Source organism: Dipodomys spectabilis, unplaced genomic scaffold (assembly GCF_019054845.1).
Source record: "Dipodomys spectabilis isolate Male_0828 unplaced genomic scaffold, ASM1905484v1 ptg000012l, whole genome shotgun sequence".
Lineage (NCBI taxonomy): Eukaryota > Metazoa > Chordata > Mammalia > Rodentia > Heteromyidae > Dipodomys > Dipodomys spectabilis.
The window spans coordinates 3,588,101-3,597,651 of NW_024870689.1; the positions used below are offsets into that span (position 1 = coordinate 3,588,101).

The window sequence follows — 9,551 nt, forward strand, 5'->3', positions numbered from 1 at the left end:
AAACTCGCATGCACCTATAAAAATGGTTGACCATCCCAGTAACCTTCTCAAAATACCTCCAAAAGACAACTTACAAAACTGTATTATATTACTACAAGGAAAACAATGCTACAAATAAATAAAACCAACAATTAAATATTCATAATTAATAAAATGAAAAATAAATCAGTTACGTGTTTCCAGTATTTGAAGTATACTACATATTAGATTTTACTATATTCTCATATTCCTGTACATTTAAAACTGGCTAAGATTATGATGTTCAACAAGAGTTTTATAGGCTATGAGTAGTCTTTAAAGTTACCCAGTAAGATTACTATTTATGGCTCATCTCGTCATTTGTATATGGCTTATATCATCACTTGTTCCTCGCTAACATATAAAGTAAGGAAGCTCTAAATTGTAGTTAACAAATTCTTAACTCTTTACTCTGCTTCTTTACACAAAGGCTTTGCAACTTCTCATTAGTAAAGTTTTTATAAACTCTGAAATGTAAATACTTAGTAATATATGTCTGCTACCATAAATCTTAACTACTTCATGGAAAATTTTTATGACCTGTGAAACAGTCCCTATTTTGGCATATTTAAGCAAATTCCCAGAATTAAACACATTTAAAGCATTAAAACTTTAACAAACCTTAACCCTTGCTGCAATGTTCATTATGACAGGTGCCTTGTAGAGAATAATTGAACTCCTCCTTCTACACATCTCTGGAACCACAAATATTTGGAATTACTTTGTTTTTGACATATCAATTTTTAGTTTCTTCTTAAATCTGTGTTTATGTAAGAAATACATATTTCATGACCATTCTTTTGTATTTACTTTTTGTTGAATTGTCTAGTTTAAGAAAATCAATTACACTTTATATATAAAAAAATGTTCTGTGCTCAATTTGGCAGCACATACCCTAAAACTGGAATGATACAGAGAAGATGAGCATAGCTCCTTCGAAGGATGACACACAAATTCCTGAAGCGTTCAATATTTTTACAAGGACAGATGCTGGAGTGAATGTGGCCAGAAGTAAACACTACTGAATTCTTGGTGAGAGTGTAAACTTGTTCAACCCCTTTGAAAAGCAGAATGGAGGTTCTTCAAAAGATTCCACATAAAGCTCCTCTATGACGCAGCAATCCTTTTTTTGGGCATTCACCCAAATGATCAGAAACAAGACCATACTAAAACTACAAGCACAACTATGTTTATTGCAGCATTATTTAGCATAGGTAAGATATGGAACCAACCCGATGCCCCTCAGTACATGAATGGATCAAGAAAATGTGTGTGTGTGTGTGTGTGTGTGTGTGTGTGTGTGTGTGTGTGTGTAACTGTGACCCCTCTGTACAGTACTTTTACAATTAAAAACCTATAAAAATGTTCTGAGATGGAAGAGTTTATTCCCCCAATTTTATCCATATAATATCGTTAACAAAGCAGATTTTTAAATACTAAGTAGAATGTGATATGTATTACAGAAACCATTACATGTAATGAGCAACCAGAAATAATGTTATCAATTGACTATGCACTGCTTCCAAGGAAGCCAGATGGATAATTTCTCATGCTGTAAATCAAACTGTTGATCTTATGTCTTGATAGTGTAAAAATATCAGGGACAGATTGTTGTAGACTGAGGTGAAATCATATGAAAATATACAAACCTGATAAAACATATAAGTATCTGAGCAGTATATTGTGTTTTAAATCATTTGTGTTACATTGCAAAGATAATGAAGACCTATTAGAATGAATTATCTTTTTGATATCCTATCGTAGGTCCTTAGAAGGATGAACTCTTTCCTCATTCTTATAGAGGCTTTATCAGATGAGAGGAACTGTATTTTTTGTTTGCTTCCTTCCATTTATTCGTCACTCTGAAATATGAGCTACATGATACTGAAATACACCAAGGAAAATTAAACACACAGGCTTTGGAAAGATCAATCAATGTAAAATAAATAAAATACGTATAACCTTGTAAAAGGTCTAAATAAATTAATTTATATAATCTCAAGTGTAAACAGAAAATGATTTAAGCAATGTCATGTAATTGAAAAATGAAAATTTTTAGGCGATACTTAATTTTTTCCTTTCTACTACATTGAATTAATTATTGATTTTGTATAGAGAGATTAAAGATGAGATTAACAAGAAGCTTGGTTAAAACTGGGCATAAATTCTGAATAGACATGTATTCCAAAATCCATGAAAATCGCCAGTGGGTTTACAAAATTGTGTTTAATGCTACTTCTATGCTGGCTTAAGCTTTGGGAACAGAAGTCATTAGAGAAATGCAATTCAAAATTAATATGATACTCTTTCATAACTATTACAACTATTATTAAAAAAAAATCAAAGGAACCAGTTGTGGTGGCAGTCAATTTGGTCTAGAAACTCCTCTAAGGAGAGAGCAACATGAGGCATTGGCTTAAGTGAGCCGCTCAATATCTGCCATCCAAAAAGGAAAAACAGTGGAGTGAGGCTCAAAGCCATATGCCTTTGGGCTTGGGTCCTTCCCTTGATTATAGCATCTGCAAGTTGGTCTGCCTGAGATTATACCTGAGGTGTGCCCCCAGGGGAGTGTGAACCCACTCTAATGGCTCCCCCCTTTGAATTAAAACTGCAGAAATCAATGTAACACCTCCAAACCACCAAAGGGAAATGGGCTCAAAAATAGAATACCTCTTCAGGAAAACTTCATCCAGGGCTTTTTGGAACTGCAAAAATATTGCCCAATGGCTGTCTGTAATTGTAATAACTTCTTGGGGCGTCCTGCCTTTTAGTAGGGCAAATAAGGCACACACTATCTTTAGGGACAGGAACCCATGGAAACAGCCAATTGGTTTCCCCTAAAAGGCTCTGAAGTTGGGATAAGGTCAGAGAGGTTGGAATATCCAGCAAAGGCTTAAGGAGACTGGCCTGAGTCAAGGTAAGGTGGAACCAGAGCACCTTAAAAGAAGGTAACTTTTGAATTATATTGAGTGCTATGGTGAAGCCCCCCTTTCTTAATATGATGCGAACCTGGGCCAGAAGGCCCTCCAGGTGTCCTAGGTCTTGGTGCCCCACAATTATATCATCCGGGTAGGCAAACACAAGAGAGGTATCTGAACCCAGCACAGGCCCTAAAAGTGTGGCCAAGTATTGTTGGCAAAAGGCCAGGTTATTTGCCATTCCCTGTGGCAGCACCGTCCATTCAAACCTCCAATCAGGCAGGGAAAAATTAAGAGAAGGGATGGAGAAAGCAAACTTTTTACAGTCATCTGGATGCAGGAGGATAGAAAAAAACAATCTTTAATATCAATCACACCAAGGTATATTCTGAAAGTATAGCAGGAGTCCAGGGCATACCTCTTAGGGATGTTCCTACTAGCTCCATCCTTTCATTTACTTTTCATAGATCTTGGAGCTTACACCTAGCCCCAGAAGCCTTTTGAATAACAAATATGGGTGTGTTCCAAGGACTCATAGAAGGGCATATGTACCCAAGGTTTATCTCCACCAGAAGGTGGAGGAATACAAGTTTAGGTTTTATCAATGGCCACCACTCCACCCAGGTAGGGCTTCCTATCTAAATCAAACTTGGATCCACAATTCTTTTTCCAATGGTATCCCTTTCTGCCCCTGGGTCAGGGTATAGGGGGAGGTTAGGCCCCCTAGGGCCAGTTGGCAGGGGATTTTTGTGAACAGTCCCTCTTGCTTCCACGGGATGGTTAGTCACGGAACGTAAAGCAAATTGGGCTCTGCCCACACAACTCCCCCTCAGCGCCATCTTTGCTGCCCATGTGCTCCACAATCAAAGACCTCGGAGTCAAATCTGACACACTAAAAACTTCAAAGGATGAAATAAGTGAAACCCTAGGTCTCCTTGTCACAGGCCAAAATTTTCTTAAAAGAGACCCATAAACACAACAAATTAAACAAAGGTTGGACAAATGGGATTGCATGGAATTGCAGAGCTTCTGCATGGCAAAAGACATAGCTAGCAAGATCACCAGAAAGCCCACTGATTGGGAGAAGATCTTCACTAACCATACAACCAACAAGGGTCTCATATCTACAATATAACTGGAACTCACAAAATTAAATGCCCCAACAACAAATCCTCAAAGAAACAACTGCCCAATAAATAAGTGGGCTATAGACTTACAGAGGAACTTCGCTGAAGAAGAAAGAAGTATGGCCAATAGACACATGAAGAAATGCTCAACTTCCCTAACCATAAGAGAAATGCCAAACAACATTGTGATACCACCTCACTCCAATTAGAATGGCTATAACGAAGAACTCTAATAACAACAGATGCTAGAGGGGATGTGCACAGAAGGGAACCCTACTGCATTGTTGGTGGGAGTGTAAACGTGTTCAGCCACTTTGGATAGTAGTATGGAGGGTCCTCAAAAGACTCCACATAGTGCTCCCCTATGACCCACCAATCCCACTTTTGGGCATTTACCCAAATGATCACAAACAAGAGCACACTAATGGTACCAGCAAAGCTATGTTTATTGCAGCATTGTTTACCATAGCTAAGATTTGGAACCAACCCACATGTCCCACCGTAAATGAATGGATCAAGAAAATGTGGTATATATACACAATGGAATTCTATGCCTCCATCAGAAAGAATGGCATTGCCCCATTTGTTAAGAAATGGAAAGACTTGGAAAAATTATAGTAAGTGAAGTAAGCCGTGCCCAAACAAACATAGGTACCATGGTTTCCTTTATTTGCATAAACTAGTATGCCTGACACAAGCAGAAAAGGTCAGATAAGTTGATGGTAGGCGAAATGAACTCCAAGATAAGGATTCAAATGGTTTTTCTTTCTTGCAATTGTTTCTAACATACTTATGATATGATTTCTTTGTTGCTTTGTATGTCCCTCCCCCACGGTATAACCCCTGCTATCATTGTATTTGAGGTTGATATAATTTGTGGAGGGGTAGGGCAAAAACAAACTGTTTATATAGGGATACAGCTGGACCCATTGCAATAATAAGATGTACAAGATGTTACGTCAAAAAATCAACTTTACAATTTGGCTGGGAGGTGGATTAGGAAGGGGGGGTGATTTGAAGGGATTCAAAGGGGAAACAAAGGAGCAGGCAACAATGCTTGATAAGAAATATACTCATGAATGTTGAATGAAGACTGTGGAAATGAAGCTGGAGGCTATCAATTTTTCGCATAGATAGCAGTTTAGTGTTCCAGTGAACAGTCCTAGCCTAGAGAATCACATCAAGTGTGCGATCACTGTACAGAGAGTTTGGCCAGAGAGGAAAAATCCAGGCAGACCTGAGCACTTGCTTGCAGCTGTGGCAAGGCGTTGGTGGTGGCGGCCATATCCACCCTACCTAAACACAGAGAATCCGGGACAAAGGAGCCAGACCCAGGGGCTAGTGGATTATATTCAACACCAGCAAGAACTGGCAAGGAGCAAATATCTTCATACTGCAGATCACAGACTAAAGATGACCAGGGAACCAACAATCCAGCGTGAGTAGAACCCTGACATCCTCACTCCTTCTCAGGAAGCAGAGGGGGGAAGTCCACCTCTCCCCACCCCCAGCACCAGAGATCTCCATTTTTGATACTGAAAAAGGCCCGGCTGAGGAGCAAGCAACAACTCAGGCCTTGGATGAAAACTGGAGTCATTTAGCAGGTCACAGGAAGCTGACCTGACATTCCAGGCTTAGCTCCACCCAAGGGAAAGTCACCAAGCACAAGCAGAGGATCCGTGGCCCCCACAGGTGTGGCTTTCTTCTGGGTAAACAGAGCCAGAGGCTGCCCCTCTCTACAGCAGCCTAGAAAAACAATTGAAATTCAGTATACATAAACCCTGAGAATGGCTCTAGGCTGGGCTTTGTGAGTATATCAGAAGCTATCCCCTCAGGGAAAAGCTACTGTTTGGTGAAAGGCCTCAACTCTACCCAGAACCTAGCCTCATCACACCATCTCCAAACTAGAGGAAACAGCCATCTCCTTCTTTGCCATCTCCTTCTTTTGTGATAATCAAAGCAGATCTCCCTCCCACTGAACTAGCAAGGAGGAGGATCACAAAATCCTGGGTAAAGCAGAGCATTTTTCTGCCTGCTCAAACAAACTGACTTAAGTAACCAATCAAGACAGACCAGACAGTAACCACAAGCAGACCTGAGACTCCACCAAGAGATTGGTTAGGACACAAGGGAGATAAAAGATCTTCCCATGCACGCACCCCCTTTCCCAATCAAAGAACTCTTTTTTATACCTTTTTTTAATTTTTAAAAAAATTTTAAATTATATTTTAAAAATTGTTTTCTATTAATCTTTTTTGTCCTCGCATAATTTTTATTTTAGGTGTATGTGTGTGTGTGTGGGGGGGGGGTCTGTGTGTGTGTGTCTGTGTGTGTTTTAATCTCTACTGAGTTTTTGGTCCTTTTTTTCTTTTTTCTTTTTCTCTTCTTTTTTTTCTTTTTCATTTTTTTCTTCCCTTTCTTCTTTTTGGGTGACTTAATTGCTGTTTTGCTCATCCTCAGATACATACCTGTCATCGATTATTAGACCTTATCTCCCTTGTGTACATATTTAACCCAGAAATTTATTACTCAATTCAAAACCTCTAAGGCTTAAATTCTTTAATAGTAGTATTATCTCCTCCTACCTATATAATTTTAAGAACTTTTATTTTTTAGCTTTTCTTCTCTCAATATCACTTCTTTACCCTTTCATAATTTTTGTGTTTCACTTTTTATATGTAAAGTTTTGTTTTTCCATTTTCTCTTGTTTTTTTAAGTCTCTCCAATAATTCTTCCCAAGCTATTTCCCTCTCTGAAATTAGGACTTGGCCAAATACACTCTCTTTTTACCTACCACATCCCTCTAATCCTACTTTTCCCCACATTTCTCCCTAAACCTAATAACTTCTCATTTGCCAAATTCTTCTTTTCTGTTCTTAGCCCATTAGTACATAGTTGTTTAATGTTGAATAGATTGTATCTGTTGAAGTATGGAGGTTCCTCAAAAGACTTCACATAGAGCTTCCCTATGATCCAGCAATCCCAATTTTTGGCATTTACCCAAATGGTAACAAACAAGACCATACTAAAGCTACCAACACAACTGTTTATTGCAGCATTCTTTAAGAGAGCTATGATATGGAACCAATCCAGATGCCCCTCCGCAGATGAATGGATCAAGAAAATGTGGTATATATACACAATGGAATTCTATGCCTCCATCAGAAAGGATGACATTGACCCATTTGTTAAGAACTGGAAATACTTGGATAAAAGTATATTAAGTGAAGAAAGCCAGGCCCAAAGAAACATAGGTCCCATGGTTTCCCTTATTTACAATAACTAGTGTATGTCTGACACAAGCAGAAAAGGTCAGATAAGTTGATTTTACGTGAAATGAACCCCAATATAAATATTCATATATTTTTTTCCTTCTTGCATTTGTTTCAAACATATTCATAAGATGATTGCTTTTTTGTGTTCTATGTCCCTCCCCACGGTATAACCCCGGCTTTCATTGTATTTGATATTGATATAGTTTGTGGATGGGAAGGGCAAAAGCAAACCTTTTAAATAGGGATACAGGTGGACCCATTGCAGCAATGAGATGTACAAGTCGTTATGCTGAAATTCGAACTTTACAACTTCGGGCAGTTCGGGGAGCGGGTGGGGTGTGATGGAAGATATGAAGGGAAGGGGAAACCAAGGAGGAAGTAATAATGCTTGATAAAATATATACTCATTACCTTTCCTCTGTAACTGTAACAACTCTGTATGGTATTTTCATGATAAAAATTTTTAAAAAGGATATAAAATATTTTGATTTTAAAATATTATATTTTTGTATATGTATATATATGTATGTATATATGTATATATACGAATATACATATATATATGTATATATATTCATTACCTTGCCCATTATCCCCTCTGTACGATATTTTCACAATAAATAAATTATCTGAAAAAAATGGTATCAGTCGATAGTGCATATAATTTTATTTTTCACTACAAACATAGAATGTAGTAAAAATTTTCGTAGCAATTACCGTGCACTAGCTTGTGGGCAGATTCTATTGGAAATAATATACTGTGTTTACGTAGAGAATTTGAGCATCCAAAATTTTAATATGCTTGTGGTCCTAAAACCAATACCTTGCTGATATTGAGTGACAAATACAACTTCCTATAAGTACAGAAGTTTTCCTTGTATCTTTTCAATTTATATTTTTATTTTAAAGTTCCTGTGCAGATGGGTTACAGTTACATAAGTAAGGTAATGAGTCCATTTCTTATTGAGCATTGTTACCCCCTCCTTTGTCTTTCCCCTACCATTCCGCCCCTTCATACCTCCCCAACATGTCACTCCACGCCCCCCCCCCCCCCCGATAGACTGTCTTGTACATTTCATTGTTACAATGTGGCAACCTGTATCCTTTCCTTGTATTTTAAATGAAGAAATGATGGCTTGATTTATGCTGATTCTACTGGTGTAGACGCACCTAAAATCACTCGCCAAGTGCAGGAGCACAAAATGAAATGCGTAGCAGAAACATTGGAACATTTCAGAGATTAGCATGGCTCATGCACAAGGATGACAGGCAAATTCCTGAAGCATTCCATACTTTTACAACAGATGCTGGAGGGGATGTGGCCACCAGGGAACCATACTGCATTCTTGGTGGGAGTATAAAACTTGTTCAACCACTTTGGAAAATAGTATGGAGGTTCCTCAAAAAACTCCACATAGAGCTCCCCTATGACCCAGCAATCCCACTTTGGGACATTTACCCAAATGATCACAAACAAGACCATACTAAAGCTACCAACACAACTGTGGTATATATACACAATGGAATTCTATGCCTCCATCAGAAAGAATAACGTTGCCCCATTTGTTAGTAACTGGAAAGTCTTGGTAAAAATTATATTACGTGAAGTAAGCCATGTCCAAATTAACATTGGTCCCATGGTTTCCCTAATTTTCAATAACTAATATTTGTCTGGGTTAAGAAGAATAGGTCAAAAGCTATCTGCATATGACCAGATAGGATGATGTTAAGGGACATGAACCCCAAGATAGGGACACAAGTGGTTTTTTTTTCTTTCTTGCTATTGTTTCTAACGTACATATAATGTGCGATGTGATTTTTTTGTTTCTTTATATGTTCCTCCCTCCTGCTATAACTCCTGTTTTCACTGTATTTGAAGTTGGTACACCTACATCTTGTATATACACTCCTCTAATTCGTGGAGGGGAAAGAAAAAAACAAAATGCTTAAATAGGGGTACAGGTTGACACATTGTAACAATGAGATACACAAGACACTATGTTGAAAAATGAACTTTACAATTTAGGTGGGGGAAGAGAGGAGGGTTGTGTACTTGTGGAGGTGGGAGGGAAAGGATGGTAGGGGAAAAATAAAGGAGGAGGTAAGAATGTTTTTTAGGAAATGTACTCATTACCTTGCTCACGCAAATGTGACTCCTCTGTACATTATTTAGCTATTAACTAATATTATGAGGCAGACTGAAATGAGACTCC

General features: G+C 38.2%; 1 non-coding gene and 1 pseudogene across 1 annotated transcript; both read left to right on the forward strand.

The window, feature by feature from the left end:
* The first annotated feature begins 889 nt into the window (after positions 1-889).
* Positions 890-995, forward strand: LOC122095010. Its single transcript, XR_006144995.1, has one exon. It is a non-coding gene; the product is annotated as a U6 spliceosomal RNA (small nuclear RNA).
* Positions 996-8,534: 7,539 nt separating this feature from the next.
* LOC122095164 lies at positions 8,535-8,635 on the forward strand (annotated as a pseudogene).
* Positions 8,636-9,551: the final 916 nt, after the last annotated feature.